This window comes from Castor canadensis, chromosome 13 (genome assembly GCF_047511655.1).
Source record: "Castor canadensis chromosome 13, mCasCan1.hap1v2, whole genome shotgun sequence".
Lineage (NCBI taxonomy): Eukaryota > Metazoa > Chordata > Mammalia > Rodentia > Castoridae > Castor > Castor canadensis.
In genome coordinates, this window is record NC_133398.1 from 71,948,805 (window position 1) to 71,966,802 (window position 17,998).

Genomic DNA, 17,998 nt, shown 5'->3' on the forward strand with positions numbered 1-17,998 from the left:
AGGACAGAAATATGTATACAAGGGTGTTCATTGTAGTTTTGTCCATCATACCCAAAAAACTAAAAATGACACAGATATCTATCAGTAGAAAAATGGATAAATTGTCATGTGTTTATATAACTGAATATCATCAGTAAGAATGAAGAAACTACTAAAGCAAGTCCTATCATATATGTGTCTCCTAGAAATTATGTCAAGTGAAAAAAGCTAGGCAAAAAGGAACATATAAATGTTGCTTACATTAGATCTTGAATGTTCCCCCAAAGTCCACAAGTTAAAGGCTTGCTTCTCAGGTAATAGGATTGCAAAGTGGTAGAACCTTCAGGAAGTGAGGCTTAGTGTGAGGTCTTCGAGTTTTTAGAGTGTGCCTTCAAAGTGGATCATGGGACCCATTCTCTGACTCTCTCTCTTTTTAATGTTCCTGGCCAGGGGGTGAGTGGTTTTGTTGGAACACAGTCTTCCACCATGATTTGCTGCCTTGCCATGACCCAAAGCAGCAGGACCAAATAATCATGGACTGAAACCTCCAAAATTGTCAACTAAAATAAGCCTTTTATCTTTGTAAGTTGATTATCTCAGGTATTTTGTTATAGTGATACACAGCTGACTGACACAACGATTGTACATGAAATTTAAGAATCATTAAAAACTGATCAGTATTGATAGAAATCACAATAGCAGTTAGCTCTGGGGAGGAGGGAATAGGTACAGACTGGAAAAGAGTTCAAGAAAATCATTTGGGGTGTGGACAATGTGTCCTATATCTTAATTTGTGTGGTGGTTACATGGGTTTCTACACCTATAAAATTCATCAATCTGTCTGCATAAGATTTGTGTACTTTATATACTTTACTGTTTATGTTTTACTTCTATTAAAGTCTTTCTAGGTAGTAACTTAAATCATGACTGATTTTACTTTGATTTAACAAAATTGATTGCCATTTGCTTACCTCATATTTTATTGGAGGGGTGACAAAGTGCACTACCCACAAACACAAGTCTTATGGACTGAACTGTGTCCCCACAGAAGTCATATGCTACAGCAGGAACCTCTAAGGTAATATATTTGAAGACAGGGCCCATAAATGGAAATTAAGCTTAAAAGGAGTAATAAGCATGGGTCCCTAATCTAATATGACTGGTGTCCTTTTAAGAAAAGGAAGAGATGCCAAAGATTCATAAAGGAAAGCCCATGTGAGGACAGAGCAAGAAGGCAGCCAGCTGCCGGCCCAGGAGAGAGGCTTTAGGAAAAATCAGACATGCTAGTCCTCAGAACTGGGAGGAAGGAAATTGGTTGTTTAAGCCACCCACTCAGTGATTCTTTGTTTTAACAGTGCTATGGACCCAAACCCAGTGCCTTGCACATGCTAGGCAACTGTTCTACCACTGAGCTACACCCTCGGCCCTCTAGTCAGTGGTACTTTGTTATGCCAGATCAAGAAGACCAGGGGACAAAGTAAAGAAGGTTTCAATAGAAACTCCAGGAGTTTGACTAGGCCTTACAGAGTTTACAGAGCCAAATGTAGGTATCTCACTCTGGGTAGGAGAAGCAGAAAGGTTAGTCAGGGCAGGGCAAAGACAGAGTGGGGACTGTGTTGGGAGTAAAGTGACTTCTACTACATATAGAATAGGATGGGTGTTTCCTATGGTTACAATGTGGACCCCAGAGAGGTAGCCTGCCCGAGGTAGAGGAGGTGAAGTTGAAAATGTGAGAAATTTAACAGTATTGTACACTTTCCAGAATGGCTAAGCTCCTGGTAGGATGCCAGGAGTTGCTGGAGATATGAAATGATTGCAACCCTCATGAACTGCTGCTGGGAATGTAACTGGTATAACCACTATGGAAAACTGCTTGGCAATGTCTCCAAAGCTAAATATACACCTATTTAATGACCCAGTGATTCCCCTCCTCAGTGTACCCCCTAGAAATCATGTAGATGTGCACCAAAATAAATATGCAAGACTGTTCAGGTGCAACAACACAATTGTTCTCCAGAAGAAGAGTAGATAAACTCAGCTTATTCATACATGGATTACAAAACAGCAATTAAAGGAAATGAGCTATTGATATATACAAAATATGGATGACTCTCTACAATAATGTCAGATACAAAATGTTATATACTGTATGAATCCATTTATATGAAGTTAAAAGCAGGCAAAACTACTCCATGGTGGTGAAGGTCAGATTACTGGTTACTGTTGGGGTGGTGATAGACACTGACTGAGAAGAAGCATGAGGTGGCCTCTTGGGGGACGGGAATTGATCTGTATCTTTATCCAAGTATTAGTCATACAGATATGTGAAAATTCAAAAAATTAGACATTTGATAGTTCTGCTGTCTACTGCAGTCATGTTACAATTTTTTAAATAAAAAATTAGATGGGTGTTTAGAATCTTGACTACTATAATGGACTGTATTCTGTGATGAACAGACTGGATTTGATTTTTTATTGCTTAAGAATATCTGAGACCTCCAAGGACCCAGGCCTTTAGTCCTATGAAGAAGAGATGTCATGAAGGAGATGAAGGAGGCATGAAAGAAGAGCTACAGATGGTTGCTACCTGCACCCTCGTGGGTCTAGACCATTCAATAAACCTGTTCAGTGTATAGGACAGATTCTTTGAGTTCCCTTCAATGACAAGCTAGTGCTTTCTGAACATGTCAGTTATTGAGTAGGTCTGTTTGCAAATCAACTCCACAGATTAACCCTGATGCTACAACGTGGGAGCTGTGTTTCCAGCTGACATCAGCAGTTTATTGGCCTATGTCTGGAGTTGATCTTCAAAAACCTTGGGGAAGACAGAAGTATCCCACTTGGCCCAAAGATATCAACAATGGCTACTGGCTCATATTATCCAGCTAATGGTTACAAGATTGTAACTATTTGTTTTGGCTAATACAGTGCTTTGCTAGGCAAACTTAGATTGGCTAATTACCAATTACTGGCCTTTTTTCATGAAATTGCAAGAATATAAATGTTTAAGCACATGCATGGGTGCACACACATTGTACTGCTTTTGCTTTCTACTTCAGGTTCACTTAGAGTCTCTAGTAGCTTTTGTTTTGGGTGGCTCCTGGTTAAAGGTGCCATTTCAATGAATGTAAAGGCATAGATCACATACAGATCTATAAGGAGAAAGGAGGAGACAATATTCACAAAGGAGAGTTTTGACACATTTCTTTAGAATGGCTGGGCTGTAGAACCCCAGGGATACAGACCTAGCAAAGAATGGCCAGAGAAGGCTCTGGAAACAGAATTCACCGGCCCACATCAGTTGGATCTCCAGCCCTTTGCTCCAGGCAACACACATATATCACCAGGAGCCAGCAGCATATAGATTTCTCAGGAACTAGATTAGAATTTGGGGATGTCCCGTGAGACAAGTTAATGGCTCTATGCCTGATTATCCTAAAGAGAGGCCACTGATGTACTAGTGGAAAATGTCACTGTCCCCCACATGTCCCATTTTCAATGTGCTTTCATCCAACTACCAGAATTTATGGCTTTTTGGGGGGAGAAGGGATACACTAGCTTTGTCCTCTCCCCACTTTTTGGTACTGGAGATTGAATGTAGGACCTTGCATATGCTTGGCAAGCTCTCTACACTTGAACTACACCTCAGCCTTTTTGTTTGTATTCTGTTTTAGAGACAGAGTCTCACACTACCTTTTGCCAGGGCTACCCTCAAATTTGAACTTGTGATCCTACTGCCTTTACCTCCTGAGTAGCTGGGATTACAGGCCTGAAGCACCACACTAGGTGTTAGTTTTTTCCTTTCATGTGAAGATCCAGAAATACCTGAGAGTGTCCCAAGCCCTCTCTTCAGGGTCCCTTAACCAGTGGCTGACAGGTATAGAGTATGAACTGCCAGCCCCCACTGACCCAGGGAGATACACGCTGAGACTGGCTTACATTCCAGTGTTCCCTGAGGGCTAAGGCTGAAGTCACTCTCTGGGGCACTTTGACTGAGATCACACCCTGGCTTGACTTCCTCTGTTTGCCTTCCCAGTTTTCCCTGGGACGATCTCCTTAATAAAACAACTCGCCTGCACATGAACTTCACTTTCTGTGTCTACTTCTGTAGATTCTGACCTAAGATATCTATAAACCTTGACAACTGATACAAACCTTTTGGCCAGGGTTAGTGTCACAGCCTGTGAATGGACAATAGTGACAACCAGACATTTGCTGAAAGACTCCAGTATGAAAGGGAGCCATCAAAATAAGCAATGACATGTAAACAAGCCCACTGTAATTTCACAAGTAGAAGAAAGAAAGAGAAGTGGGTGGTAAGAAATGGAAAATTAAACTCAGAAAGAAGAAAAGGTAAGATTCACTTATATGAATATTGTGTGCAGATAACAAAGTAAATGAGACCAGAATCATCAACCGTCATACGCATATTCTCTTTATTTCTTCAAGGGGAACCTCATTCCACCTAAGGTGCTGGAGACAGATGGATAATTACCCACCTACCATCACATAGTGATTTCTAAGCCTGTCCTCCCCGCTTCACCCCACCCCTCTGCATCCGACCACTAAGAGTAATTTTGAAAATAGTCTTGGTTGGGCTGGCAGAGTGGCTCAGGTGGTAGAGCGCCTGCCTAGCAAGTGTGAGGCCCTGAGTTCAAACCCCAGTACTGCCAAAAAATAAATAAGTAAACAAACCTTCATTTAAAAAAAAAAGGTATCTCTGAAAATAGTCTTGGCACTGCCAGTAAGCACTATGTTGTATCTCACATGGAGCAGCTTAGACATAATAGGTAACAAATCCTGAGCCTCTCATCCTGCACTTTCCCCCAAGCAGGCTCTGAATACCTCACGTGACTTAAATGGAATACATACTTTTAACACTAGCTTAACATTCTATCTTGAAAACTAGCCATCATCTAGAACAGCAATAACAATTTATGCTAAATCAAAAGGATAATTTACAATTGGTTTTTTTTTCCTTTTTCTTTTATTATTCATATGTGCATACAAGGCTTGATTCATTTCTCCCCCCTGCCCCCACCCCCTCCCTTACCACCCACTCCGCCCCCTCCCTCTCCCCCCCTCAATACCCAGCAGAAACTATTTTGCCCTTATTTCTAATTTTGTCGTAGAGAGAATATAAGCAATAATAGGAAGGAACAAGGGTTTTTGCTGGTTGAGATAAGGATAGCTATACAGGGCATTGACTCACATTGATTTCCTGTGCGTGGGTGTTACCTTCTAGGTTAATTCTTCTTGAACTAACCTTTTCTCTAGTACCTGGTCCCCTTTTCCTATTGGCCTCAGTTGCAATTGGTTTTAAACGTGTCTTAGATTTTTTCTCCAGGTCGTAGTAAATTATTTTAGCTTGCTAAAATAATAAGCACTTACTTGAAAGCTGCCTTAATTGTTCCTTTCCATAACAATTCAATGAGGACTATATACTAGTAATGAGTTTGGTTTCCACACTTAGTATATTTCTGTCTTCCAACTCCCTTAAATACACACACACACACACACACACACACACACACACACACACAAAATCCCTTTATAGAGTAATATACAGATGGTCACTGAGTTATGATGGTTTGATTTACAATTTCCAGCTTTATGATGGTACAAAATCAATGCATTCAATAGAAACTGTACTTTTCAAATTGTGGATTTTGATCTTTTCTAAGGTAGTATTATGTGGGTATAACAGCTTCAGGATGCTGGACAGCAACAAGGAACTGAAGTTACTGATGCTCTGTACTGTGCTGTGACACTAACCTAGGGTGTTCATTAGGTTAGGCCTATTGTAGGCATTTTCAACTTACAAAATCTTCAGTCTACTGTCTATGACAGAGTTATGACATAACTCTGTCATAAGCTGAGAAGTAGCTGTTGCCACTACAGGGCATATGGAAAATACATAAACACACACACACACACACACACACACACACACACACACATACACTGCTATAATTCCACCATCCAGTTTTTGTCCACCTCGTTTTAAGAAGAAAAATTTAAGTTTATACATTTCCTAATAATTCATCTTCCGAGCTTGTATTTGTTGAGCAGTGTGCTTCCTTGATACATGCTAGGGAAGTGAGATAAAAGGATCAGTACATTCTATAAGCTTCTCTGTATTTATAGCCAAATGCACAGAATTCTGGCCCCTGTGTTAAATTTGAGGGAAGCACACAAAAAAACTCAGGGCTGCCAGCAACCAAGGCATAGAGTTCCCTGTAGTGACAAAAAGTCCAAAGGACCAGAGCTAAACCTTTGGTTACTCCAGTTATTCTCTAACAAGCCCCTTTCGTGCTGAAATGTTGGTTTTGTTTTGTCTGTTTGTTTTCCTTTCTTTCTTCCCTGACATACTTTTCCTTTTATGGTTAATAGCAGAGGGGGAAAAACATTAAGGCAAGAATCTCAAAGCCCTTAAATTTAATCACAATGTGTTAACTCAGTCATTCCCAAAGGTTTGCTGAAAAATAGGGAGAATTTCCCTTGTTAAGGAGGCAAATATGGTTGATGTACTTTCTATACAAGAATGAAAATAGAATTTTTAAACCTGTTGAAATCACTGTAAGAAGGGGATTAAGGTAGAAAGGAGAAAAATAGAGGGCATGAACCAATTCAGGTTTTAATACATGTATACATGGAAATGTCACAATGAAACTCCCTGTATTGCAATCTTAAACAAACAAAAATGCTTTTTTTTTTTTCAAAAATGGAAGAGGAAGGCAAAAGTGGTCCTGCCTTGGGAAGGGGGAGGATATAAGGAAAGGGTGTAGGAGGGTAAATACGGTGGAAATATTGTGTACTCATGTTTGAAATGGAAAAATGAGACCTGTGGAAAGTATTCCAGGAATTGGGGGGGAGGGATAAAGGAGAATGATGGGAGGGGTGAATTCAAGTATGATATATTGTATGAAGTTTTGTAAATGTCACAGTGTACCCCCCCAGTACAATAATATAATAAAAATATTTTCTGAAAAAATGGAAAAATAGTATGTGTAGAAAAGTGACAGATGGCATTACCTCCATTTATTCAATAAATACTTATTCAGTATATAGGATAAATATGGGGGCGCATACTGTGTGTGCGTGTATACATATGTATAAGGTGAATATGAGCTGCTGGACTCCAAATTGGACAAGCTGCTGTGAGAGTTTAGATCAGGGAGCAGCAAACTGTCCATGGGACAAATCTAGCCCCTTACACTGCTCAGGTTCCAAGGATGGGTATTAGGCTTTTAGACAGTTGGGAAAAAAATCAAGAGCAGTCAAATTTTTCTGACAGGTGAACATGTACAAAATTCAAATTCTAGAGTTCATAGATAAAGTGTTATTGGGTTATAGCCACACTCATGGGATTACACATTGTTTAGGGCCACTTTTGCACGGCAACAGAACTGAGAAGTTGCAACAGAGACCATGTGTGGCCCAACTATTTACTCTCTGGCTTTATATAGAAGAAGTTTGCTGACCCTGGTGTAGAGGAAAGTGATACTGGCTAGGGACTAGTACTAGGGAGTCATTTCTATGCAACTTCATGAAGGAAGTAGCACATCTCACCTTACTTTCTTTAGCCTTTTTATATCTCATTTTACCTTCTGACTGGCCACATGGGAAAAAATGGGAAGGCCAGGTTTCATCATTGGGTTTTTACATCTGGGGAAGGAAGTTGGGGCTCAGCCAGATTTGGACATCTGTTGGTAGCTTACATGGCAACACCATATTCCAAACTCACTCACACATACCCCATAAATGACAGTCCAACTGGGACAGGATGGGGGAGGCCGCTGAAAGGTCCAGAGGACAAAGGAGACTTCGGAACCAGCAGGCTTCTGCAGCAATTCTATCATTGGACCCATGGGCATTTCCCTTTGCCCTGTCCTTTAGTCACTGAGAGAACCTCTCAGGACCTCACAGGCTTGTCTGAGATAGGCTTCCTCCTGAGGTAATTATGAAGAGTAATCAGACCATTCTGAGATGTACATGAGTTAGTTGTGTGAATGATGCATAATCCTAACACAATGACTGACACTTTATAATGTTAACTTGTTATTTTAGGTCACTGGCTGGGGAACCTACTGAGCTTTTAGAAAAGGAATTGATATGTCCTTACATTAGACAAGTGGAGAGCCATGACGGATACAATCATACCTGAGCAGCAGACTCAGTTAGGCTGCTATCCAGCCCAACACTTTGGAAATCTTCCATCTATGGAGCAACTTCTAGCTTTTTCAGGACAAAACTCCCCCCAGGTGTTGGCTCAGGGAAAAGTGATTGTTATACTTCCAAGTTTCTTGGAAGAAAAGTGGATATAAAATTATTTTCACATCTGGGAAGAAATATATCAGGTTGAAATTCAGAATGAAGTAACTGAATTGAGCATCCAGAACTCCAGGGCCTACAGTGAGAAGCCAGAGAGAGCAGCAGGAAGGGAGAAGGACAGGAAAGAACCCTGAGGAGAGAAAAGCCTGACTTGTGAGGAGTCCAGGGTGTCATATACACAGGGCTCACACAACCTGGGAAAGCCACCAGATTTAAGAACCAATCCATTCACCTCACTCGACTTTCCATCTTCCACACTGATATATATTTTTTTGGAAATAAAATACATGCTCAAAAATAAATTTTCCCTTTATGACTATTGTAACATTGTACACCCACACTACCAAATATGCTAATGATTTGAAACAAATGGAAAAAAATTCTTCTGACATGATTATTTCATACTATGAGAAATAAGCAACCCTCCTGATGGATGTAATACAATGAAGCAGTGTTTTTTTTCACTGCATGTCAGGACCCATTAGTGCAGAAATCAGTTTAGTGGGGTTGGCAAATAAGAATGGGACAGAAAATATCAGAGTGTATTACACATAAGAAAGGACCTACATTGTTGCATGAAACTTGTTTCGGTGTGTGTGCTTACCCACACTCATCTTTAGTGCAAGACTATAATGTAAACTTTATTATAAGAATTATGGTCAAAATACGCAAAAGCCATTACAATAGCATATGATCCACTTTAGTAAAGTCCAGTATAAAAATCCTAACTTCTTGAAAACTTAGGCGGTAATTATTCCTGTTAAGTAGAATTTCTTTAAATGACAAGCTCATTTAAATATAGTACAACTAGCCTGGCCCTTGTGTGCCTGTAATTCCAGCTTTTGGGAAGGCTAAGGCAAGAGGATTGCTAGTTCAAGGCCAGCCTGGGCAATATAGTAAGACAATGTCTCAAAACAAAAACAAAAACATAACAAAACAAAGGAGAGTGAATGTGGAAGAAATATTATGTACTCAAGTATGAAAATGGAAAAATGAGACCTGTTGAAACTACTCCAGGAATGGGGTGAGGGGGATAAAGAAGAATGATGGAGGGGGTGAGTATTACATAAAGAACTTTTGTAAATGTCACGATGTGCCCCTCAGTACAACAATAATATGATAGTAAAAAATGTAAAAAATAAAAATAAACAATACAAAATAAAAAACCCCTATAATCTATAGGAAAAAATGATTTATGCATACTTTCTCAAGTATAATTCCTTAAAATAATGTTTACCTGTTATAGTAAATACAGAACTGATCCTGAGATACAGAAAAACGTATCAAAAATAAGAACAGAAATCATTACATTATCTGGATGGATGGCAATCAACTCCTTTATGAAACATACCCATTGCTGTTTTTATATGATTGTAAGCTAATTAATCCACCACAGAACAGAACAGGCACTTCCAGGGACATGTGGTGGGCAAGGATGGTTTTGCTACCATCAGACCTTGACTACTTCCCACGATCACTTCACATATACAAAAATAAGATGAGACTGCTGTTCTCCAAAAAGCACATCTCAGAAAAGAAAAAGCTGCTTTATGTTTGAATGCTTACAAAATTTCCCATTTTATAGGGCATTCTCTTAATTACTTTCTTCTGAACACCCACAAGCAAAAAGTCTGTTACTTGCAAGATAACCAGAATTGAAAATCAAACAATTCATTAATGCAGGATGAGTTGGTGACTGATTTTAAAGGAAAAAACCATGTCAAACACAGATTAGCTGGTAAAACTTCAGGTTTCATGAGAAAAGGATGTGTGCTTCAGAGGGTGCTTGATAACTGTTTGGAGAAGGAAGCCTGAAACAAGCTCAATCAATACAAGATGAGGATGCTTGTGGAGGTCATGTGATCGAAATACCATAAACGACCAAATGAAGGAGTGAAGGAGGCCAAGAGGTAACATTAATTTACATAAATATTCCTGGGAGAAGCTTTGTAATTGCTTATATTGGATGTACTTATACCAGCAATACAGAAGTACTGGACATCATGAATGTACACCTATAGGTGACAGGAAAGAAAACAAGTGCTCTTTATTATGTGAATGGGCACATAAGGTTTGTTACAAAGCTCATGATGGTGGCATCTTACAGAAATTCAAGCAAGTCTACATCTCAATGAGTCAGATGGAAATGAATATACCAAAAGTGGCCTGGCAATGACAGGTCTGAAGCCAAAAAAGCATGTGAAACATTTCAATAAAAGATTTCATAACATGTGAGAATAGATGTAATATCCCTAAATTATTTCTGGTGTGTGATTTTAAATATATGCAAGAAAGTTAATAAATTAAATAACTTATGAATGTGCAAATTCAAATTTGAAAATGCTCTTCAAATCTTGTTGGCAGATCGGGAGATGCGTTCTAACCAAGGATATCTTGAACGTGAGCATATAGCACAATCAGCACCTCAGATAACCGAATGCTGTCAATGGCTGGCTTGTGAATGACTGAGCGGCAGGCAGTTGCTGTAGCACATTAAAAGCCCTCCATCAACTGACCAATAACTGCTGTCAAACCAACTCCTATCTGTCAAAAACTTCTTTTTGATGCCTCTGTGCCATGTAGAACAGAGGTCTCAAGTCCCCTTGGCCCCATTCTGAATTTACTTATAGCTTTGATGGTCAGTTCCCCCCACATTGGTGGCTTCTCACTCCAGCCCTTCCTCTCTATTTCTCTACCTAGAGAATTTCTCTTGTGCCTCGGGAGCTTGCTGGGGCTAATACTGCAACCCCAAATGCTGAGGGTTTAATGCCCCGGGTATAAGTGGTGGGAAAATACCCCAATTTCCCCATCACTTGGTATAGTCTACAGGATACCAGTAGAACCAAGCCTCAATTGCTCACAATTAACCCACATCTTACTGGTGATCTTCCTCTCTCTGTCTCACTTTCTTCTCTCTCTCACTTAGGCTTCTTAGGCTTACCTCCCAAATAAACCCCAGCTGGATCCAAGTTCTGCTTCAGGGCCTGCAGCATAAACCACTTCAGCTGGTGTGCTGATTTTGTGTCCTCTTTGGAAAACAGCTAGCTGTCTGTGTAAGTCAATGCAAACGAGCTTTGCCCTTTTCTTTATACCTGAATTGCTGGAATCTTTGGAAATGTTTCATCCATTCTTTCTGTAAGTATTTAATGATCTCTTACCAGTGCAGAGTTTTTCTAGAGTTGTTGGGTATACCCAGAAGAACAAAACAATTCTTATCGCTTACACTTGAGAATGGGACATGACACATGGAGGAAGAAGAGAAACCTATATTTAAAGAAGATCTAGGCCACAGAATATGGCAATTCCAAGGAGAGGTACTACTTCCAACGGACAAGAATTTCATCATTAACCACAAAGTCACTTCAAGTTTTCTATCGTTAATATGTTCGGTGAGGACATTCGTTGTTTCCTAAGCCCAACATTGCCTCACAAGTCAGCCTAAATGATATGTGGTGATGGGCTCAATACCTAAAAGCAAAACATCTTATCAGATTCCCTGAACGACTGTGTGATGCCACAGTGTGATAGTCAACCTTGGCTGTCCACTTGATTGGACTGAGAAGTGCTTAGGAGGTTAGTAAAGCACACTTGTGGGTGTGTCTGTGAGAACGTTTTTTAGGGAAAATTAGAATTAAGGGATCTGACTTAATGAATAGACTAATCCTTTGATGGATTCAAAGCATGATGGTATTATTGGGAGGGAGAAAATTGGAGTTGGGGCCTTGCTGGAGACAGTAGGTCCCTTGGGGTGTCCTTGAGGGCTATATCTTGTCTTGGACCCTTCCTGTATTCCTTCTCTCTGCTTTCTGCCTACTCTGAGACAGACAGCCTCTTTGTCATGTGTTCCCACCATCATATTCTTCCCAAACATAGGGGATTCAGGCAATCATTGACTGAACCCTCTGAAACTGCAAGCTAAAATAAACAGATCCTCCCTGTCAGTTGTTTTTCTCAGGTATTTTTGTCATAGCAACATACAAGTAACGAGTACACACACGTGCAGGTGATCCAAGGAAGCCAAGAATGCTTTCCTGCTGTCTCTTGATCTTCCAAGCATGGTCCTACCTCAGGCCCTTCCCTCAAATATCTGCACGGCTCACTCCTTCTTGTCCTTAAGCTATGGCTGTGTGAGGCCTTCCCAACCACCCTCTATAAAATAACATCACTCCCATACACTGTCCCACTCTACTGTTTTCTCTTTTATCCTTCTTATAGCACTTGCTGCCTGACATATTCTGTATTTGCTTATTGATGTATTTTTAGAACCTCAAAACTGTCACTCACCACAGGCAAAGATCCACGAGCTTAACTGGAATCATGACACAATTCCATAACTGAGGGTATAAAGGGTACACAATTATTATGGAAAAAGATGTTCTGTTTATTTTTGTTGTTATTCAAGTATCGATGAATGCAGTGGGTATAAATAAATCAAATAGCTTTTATATTATCATTAACTTGTACAGGTCATAGAATGCAACTTATCCAATGTCAATGTATAAGTAAGCAATCCTGGGCTGGAGGTGTGGCTAAAGGGGTAGAGCATCTGCTTTGTGGGTGTGAAGCCCTTAGTTCAAATCCCCGTCCCACCAAGAAAAAAGAAAGAAAGAAATTCTGGAATTTCAGAACTCTCATACTATACTTAGCTAATTTATTCATGTGAGAAAAACACATATTGAGCACTGATAATAGGTGTGGTGTTGGGTGAGGTACTGTATTTAATTTTTCTTTTGAAAAATTGACTTTATACTTTACTATAAAATTCATATCTTGCTGTTATTTATAGGAAAACTCATGTTTTGAAAATTCATATGTTCCTTCCCATTATTTTATTATAAACCTTACTTACTTAAGTATAAATAAGATCCCCGAGAGAGAACACAGATAGGTAGGAAATCTATCAGGTAGAGTCTTTTATTCAGACAATTTTAAAGATAAACTTTCTTTTCATTGAGTTTAAGGGATGGAAGAACCACTGAATTTAGCAACAGTAAATGTTCACTATTTTTAACAGTACCTCAGTACTGTTATACTGGTTGTCATGCCCCAAACATATAGGGCTAATCAGTTCTCCACAAATTCATCCTCTTGAAATCAGGCCCTGATAGTGGGGTTTCTTTTACTCACTCAATGGGCTTCCTGCTAGGGAGTCCAAAATTCATATAAGTCTTCCTCATTCTGCTCCCAGCCTCAACCTACCTACATCTTTTCTGACTTTACTTAAAAGACTGTGGCCAAATTCCTTTCTTTCCATCTCAAAATTACTATGCTGCTGTCTCAAAAGAGTTATACCTCCACCCAGAATCCTCCCATCTTCTGCAAGACTCAATTCTGTCTCCCCTTCCATTTTCAATCACTAGTCCTCTCAGGGGATTTTTATACTCAGCTTATAAAGTAGAACCCTGTCTTCCTATACTAAACACATTCCTTTCCCTCCCAGCCATTCCTTTGATATATCACTCTCTCCTTCTTCACCACCCCATCTTACTGAAAAGAAAGTCTGTTTTCACTGCTGGCCATCCTCTCAATAGAGCCCTACACATCATTTTTCAAGTCTTTCACCTTCAAGTCTTCTGAAAAAAAAAAACAACCAAACTTTTTTCAAGAGGCCCAATACTGAAAAGAAAAGCATTAACGCTACTTAAGTGAAGAAAAGGCATCCATGCAAAACAAATGGCTCCTGCAGGCTACGGCAAAAGGTACAACCGTTTACCAGACTGAATTACAGATCCAAACTGTATCATTAACCTCAGCAGCCCAATGTTTGAAAGGTCAGGCACTGCATTTTAAAAATATCCATTTACATTAGAAAGGAGTAATTCCCCAGTCGGCACTTGTACTCTTGTATAATTCCTTTCTCTAAACAGGTTATTTACCTTGGTAATTCCTAATATCCTTTAACTTTCTGATGAGAAATTTATATCTCTGGTATTACTTGCAAATATAATGATGACAAAAAAAATCCAAAACCTCTTAGAATGGTTTTTAAATTCCATAATTACTTTTCTCAGAAAGAGATTTGGCAGAACCAATAATAGAGTAAAAAACTTAGATTCGAAATGCATTTTATAAATCTATCCTTAAATCTTGGATGAGATCCAACAACCTCACATTAAAATTTTAGAAAGCTTGAGTGAAGGACACAGGGAAATTTACTTTATGTTGACGGCCTCCAGAGTAGCTGGTCTATATGTCTTCATTAATTAAGAGAAGATAAATGAGAAGAAAAAAAAGCACATGTGGATAACTCTAATTTTATTATTTTCAATATAGTAATGACACCATATAATCTTTGCCAAAAATAAAGAAAAAGAAACCTTTGGTGTCAATGAGTTATATACATTTTATTTGTATAGCTGTGACTGCTATAGGTTTTTCAAAGGAGGGGTGGCCAGCCAGTTTGGATTCTGACAGCAATGCAGTAGAATTGAAGGTGTTATGACTAAAATGTGTCCTCAGCAGGTTAATCTAGTCACACAACATTTTACAAAAGAAGTATTATGAGATTGAGCGTAAAGGTGCATTCATTCCTCTGAACACTGCAGGAGAAATACAGACACCACGGAGTCAAACTGTAGCTGACGTCCATGTGGCTGTGCCACCCTCCCCTCCTATTGCTCTATACCCACCCCTACATAAGCCTACCTTTATCACGCAGACACAATTAAACAGCTGGCTAAAGACTGGATGCCTTTCTGTGTCCTGGTTCCCAGGCACAGCCTGGGAGCCTGACAGTCACTAAATTCCCTACTGGTGGGCTACATCAGATAGGAAAACCGACTTCACTGACTGGAGATCCCATCACCATGAGTCTTGAGAAATTTCAGGTCTCAAAATGATACATGGCACCACTTAGCTATTGTGAAAGCTGGGAGACTGAATGTTAACGGCAGTAGCAATAAAGTATCCCATTTCCTAAGGATAACACCCTGTGTGAGAGTGACCAAGCAGACACGAAAATTTTTCAGTATGATCGTTTTCTTCTTTTTTTTGTCTCCCCTCCCTCTCTTCTTTTTAAAGACCCGTCCGTCCCCCCCGCCGCTCCCCTCTTTCCCCCCACGGCCCCCCGCCCCGCGCCAAATCTATCTCTATATATCACTTCCCGAGTGCATTCTAAAAGAACCAACACAAAGACTACCCATCCTTCAGTCATAAGGTTTCATTCAGTATTTAAATGGAGAGGAAGATCTAGTTGGCATTCAAAGTTGTAGGGAAGGGGGGTGGGGAGTGACCATTAAGACCCTTCTCTTCAGGTTAGACCAGAGATAAACAATAGAAACTGCAGAGTCAGGCAGCCCAGGATCCTTACAGAACAGGGGCCGGCAAGTGTCAAAACCTAGGACACCAGCAGTCCCATAAAGTGTAATTCCCTGCCATGTGTCTCAAAGCGACAAGCTCACTTCCACATCCCCTGGTCGTGAGGCCACAGAAAGGGGAAGCGAGAATCCCTATACCCGGCCACCCACACGCAGGAGCAGAACAGAGAGAGTACTCAGAGTTGCAGGGTCAAAATAACAAACACTGTCCCACAGTGTTAGCTGGTGACAAGTCAGGCACCGGGAAGATCTCTGGACTGGGGGCACAGTTTGGGGAGCGTGGATACGATCACACGCGTACACACACTTACAAGGGATTTTACAAACCCGCGCCTACCCCGCTGCCTGCCTCCCCACTTCACACACCAAGTACATCCTGCCCATCTCACCGTTCCCATCACCACATTCTTTCTCTTGGAGAGTCGGCCGAGAGATGGGATCCTAGCGGGGATTCCTGGAAATGTCATCTCCCAACACCTCGGGTCCGTCACCCCCATCCACTCTGCTGTACCTTACACACACACACACACACACACACACACACACACACACACACACATTCACTCTCTCGCGCTCTCTCTCTCTCTCTCTCCTGCCATGACTGTCATCAGGCCCGCCCGGTGCTTCCAAAGCCCGATGTCTCGGCGCGCACCGGACACCAGGCATCTTCCCCTGCACACCCTTCCCCCGCCTCCCTAGCTAAAGGCTTTGCCCCCTGGATGTCCCCCCTGCTGTCCCTGCTCATCCATACTATTGTTCCACGCAACGTCTCTGGGGCCCAGGAGCGCCCTTCGACGAGGATCAGGGCTCGGTGCAGGGCGGCATCAGCGCCGGGCACCCCCACTCACCCACCCCTCCCTGCCAGTGGTACCTTGCCTGACAGCTGGGTCCGCGCGCCCGCGGGAGCAGGCGGCGCTAATGACAGCGATGTTGCCAAGCTCGGGAATAAAGCTCCGCTCCAGCCGCTCCTACCTCCAACGCCACCATCTTCTCCTGCTGCTGTCGCCGCCAGGACCGCAGCCGCCCTCGCCCAGCTCTGGCTCGGGCTCAGCAGCCGCCGCTCGGGCCCCTCCGGTGCCGCGGCCCCACCCCCTTGTCCCCTCCCTCCCGCCCGCCCGCCGGCCGGTTCGCTCGCTTGCTGGCTCGCCCCTGGTGACGCGCGCCGGGGCCGGCCTGCCAGTGAGGGCGCGCGGGGAGGGGGAGCGCGCGCGCACGCCGCACGCTAGTAGCGCCCCTGCCTCCCACGCCCACCCGCGTGCGCGCGCGCCGCGCGAGTCCGGGGCGGAGGTGGCAGTGTCCTCAGCAGCCGCAGCGCCTCTGCTCTTGCGCGGGTGGGCGTGCGGGGTGCCGGCGCCTCTGGTGGCCGGAGCCTCGGGGATCAGACCGGCGAACCCCGCCGGCGCTGGGAAACAGGGCTGCATCCCACCCCAAGCGACTCACGGGGACCTCCGCCCTCCTTGGCCGCAGCCTCGGCGGGGAACCGCTGGTTCCTAACCAGCAGCCGTGGCCCCGATGCGGGACCACCTTGCCAGCAGCGGATCCCCAGTTTTCGCGCTTCCCAGGTCGATTAAATGCCGCCGGCACTTCCTGCAGGACCGTCGCGGTCTCTCCAGCGCGCCGCACTTGCATGTTGTCGCCGCAAGAGGGAGAGCGCGGGCTCGGGCCGGGAGAAGCGGGCGGAGTTGGTGTCACTAGGCGGGGAGCTGCGAGGTCCCTCCTGGAGCGCAGAGAACCTCAGTGTGCCCCTGCTGGGAAACGCTCGGCTTGAATGTCCCACCTGCTTCTTGGTTATGGTTGATGGGAACTTAAAAGTGGCTTGGAGCATGGCAGAGGCCACCCGCCCTAGAGTCTGGCTCCTAGCTCGGTAGGATGGGGACCCTCTGCAGCGGGACCAGGTGGCAGATTTTGTGCATTAAAGAAAAGCAATGGGCTGCCAGAGGCCCCAGGAGGCCTGGGTACTGGCGCCAGCCCCACTTGTAATTGGCGAAGTAATAGCTAAATCGTTCCCCTCTTCAGGGCAGACTTCTTAATGATAATAATACTGTCATATTTGCACGAAGGCGTCTAATTTGCAAAACCCTCTCCATACACATATATTCTCATCTTATAACGGGAAGATAAACCTTCGTTATCCAAATCCCCTGGAGATGATGGATCTTTTGCCACACCGCGTTTCCATATTATTTTAAGCACAATGCCTCCAGAAAAAGCTGGGGGTGTAGCCTGAAGCGTTCTTGAAGTCTTGTTTCGCTTTTAAAATGCATATGAATTTTGCATTCTACTCCATAATGAATTTCTTTACATCAATAAAGAAAACAATAGCTGCTTCTTCCCCCAAAAACATCTTTTAATAAAATGCAAATATTATA

The 17,998-nt window shown here is 42.5% G+C and overlaps 1 protein-coding gene across 6 annotated transcripts in view; it reads right to left on the reverse strand.

Moving 5' to 3' along the window:
• Positions 1-16,714, reverse strand: part of Apba1 (amyloid beta precursor protein binding family A member 1) — a 205,104-nt gene extending 188,390 nt beyond the window's left edge. For 2 of the 6 annotated variants that reach the window (XM_074052002.1, XM_074052003.1), the window contains exon 1: positions 16,501-16,707. The gene's annotated coding sequence lies outside the window, so the exon portion shown is untranslated. Of the gene's footprint in view, positions 1-16,500 lie in introns of all 6 variants that reach the window. The other 4 variants (XM_074052005.1, XM_074052007.1, XM_074052006.1 and 1 more) reach the window with 4 other exon arrangements.
• Between the last annotated feature and the right edge of the window lie 1,284 nt (positions 16,715-17,998).